The following is a 2,156-nucleotide window of genomic DNA, read 5'->3' as shown; positions in this document are numbered from 1 at the left end:
TGTGTGAGGGTGCATTTTTCTTTTTTATTTTTTGGGAACGGGGGAGGCTATTTATTGTACAGAGAGTGGTGTCGGATATATTGCTTTTGTCTTCATCACTTTCTGAAAATAAACATGAAACTGTCAAGTGTGTCCTGCTTTAGTGCCTGGGTGGGGGACATGGGCGGAGACTCTACCAGGAACTGCAAGTGCACCAAAGCTGTTCTCTCTGCTCTAGAACAGAACTTGAAGTTCCGAAGACCATGTACCTCCTAGAAACCAGAGGTGACTTCATTCAGGGGATAAACTGAGTTAGAGCAATGCTACGTGTCCTGATGCCACTTCTTAAGGTGTCTTGGGATACCCTGACCTGTAGAGCAGGGTGTGAGGGCAAGGCCAGAGGATTGGGGCTGGATTGGGGCGGGTGGGTCTGAGGAGAAGGATGGCACTTGATTTCTCTTTGCATTTCTAGCAGCTTTGGATCCTCCATCTTCATCTTAGGGTTGTTCAAGGATTAACGGAGTAAATGTAAATAGGACCACATGAAATTGCTGTTTTTGTAGGTCAAAAACAGCCAAATATTGGCAATTTCATATATTTTACCCTTGTACATGTAAAGGGTTTAGAACAGTGTCAGATAAACAGTAAGCACTCAGAGTGCAAACTATCATCATTGTCATTATTATCATTCTCTAGCTGTTTCTCTCTCTCCTTATACACATACTGAATTGCATTTGTAAAATGATACATGCTTCTTTTAAAGAATTGAAGCAATGCAGAAAACTATAAAGACAACAATAAATTATCCTAAATCTTACCACCCATCAATAATTATCATTAACATTAGATGGACTGGAGAGACAGAAACATTTTTATAATATTGGAATCATGCTGAAAATTCTTTTTCTTAATGAAACCTATTGAATTTTCATTAACAGAAGTAATAATAATAATAATAACCCACCAAACCATCAAAACCCCCAAGAATCTCAAGTGAATGAAGATAATTGCCGAAGTCAAATCTTCCTTCATGATAAGAGATATTTCCTGAAAGAGCACTCTAAGGTTAAAAAAGGAGCTTATGAGAAACATTAAGAGGTTGGAGTTACTATGTTTGCCTCACCCCAGTCCAGAGTGTACCCCATTCTAATGTGGGAGCATCATTATAGGCTGTATTGGTGTTCTTCCAATTCTTTTTAGAGCCTGGAAAACTTCACTAATGTCTCACAGTTCACATTCCCTCTTTTACTGGTCTCTGCCCAGAGGTAATTTTCATCACCATCTAGTCAGAAGAAGGAAAAGATAAGGAGACATACATATTTGGTTCCATCCTCTTTGGATTTGGAAGCTCATCTTTTTTTAAATGACATGAGGAGTTCAGCCATATTGCACTCCGTGAATGCAGATTAATCCTCCCCATGCCCCACCCCTTGGCTGTCACTCTTAGGAGTTAATGATATTAAACTGAGCCTATTTCCTTTCTTGGGAACTGTTGTGAGTAATTACAATACTATTCTTTTCTAAAAACTTTTTTAAAAAATTAATTTATTTTATTTATTTATTTTTGACTGCGTTGGGTCTTTGTTGCTGCGCGTGGGCTTTCTCCAGTTGCGGCGAGCAGGGGCTACTCTTTGTTGGGGTGCGCGGGCTTCTCATTGTCATGGCTACTCTTGTTGCGGAGCACGGGCTCTAGGCACTCGGGCTTCAGTAGTTGTGGCACACGGGCTCAGTAGTTGTGGCTCGCGGGCTCTAGAGTGCAGGCTCAGTAGCTGTGGCGCACAGGCTTAGTTGCTCCGCGGCATGTAGGGTCTTCCCGGACCAGGGCTCTAACCCGTGTCCCCTGCATTGGCAGGCGGATTCTTAACCATTGCACCACCAGGGAAGCCCCTTACAATACTCTTCTCCCTCACTATTTTTAAATGATTTTGGTTCACTACCTTAGACACGAAGTGAAGGGAGTTGTGATTGAGTCATACTCTTCTTTTTTCAGAGGTCTGGCTGCAGATGTTTTGATGCTTTGTTAGTCGACTCACAAAGATCCCTTATTATTATTTCTTCACTATTAGATGTACCTTTTCCTGAAAAAAATATATATCTGAATAAATAAGTAATATATTTATTTATTTTACTGAATATATATGAATACACAGAGTCTTTAGTTAATGTAATGCATTTAC

At 40.4% G+C, this 2,156-nt stretch overlaps 1 protein-coding gene across 1 annotated transcript in view; it reads left to right on the top strand.

Annotated features, from left to right (window-relative positions):
- Positions 1 to 123, top strand: part of TBX21 (T-box transcription factor 21) — a 10,582-nt gene extending 10,459 nt beyond the window's left edge. The window contains exon 6 of the mRNA XM_024130460.1: positions 1 to 123. This exon is cut by the window's left edge and continues 1,238 nt beyond it. The gene's annotated coding sequence lies outside the window, so the exon portion shown is untranslated.
- The last annotated feature ends 2,033 nt before the right edge of the window (positions 124 to 2,156 follow it).

This window comes from Physeter macrocephalus, chromosome 14 (genome assembly GCF_002837175.3).
Source record: "Physeter macrocephalus isolate SW-GA chromosome 14, ASM283717v5, whole genome shotgun sequence".
NCBI lineage: Eukaryota > Metazoa > Chordata > Mammalia > Artiodactyla > Physeteridae > Physeter > Physeter macrocephalus.
The sequence above is the reverse complement of the archived record's forward strand: the minus strand, read 5'-3'. Positions and strand labels throughout refer to the sequence as shown.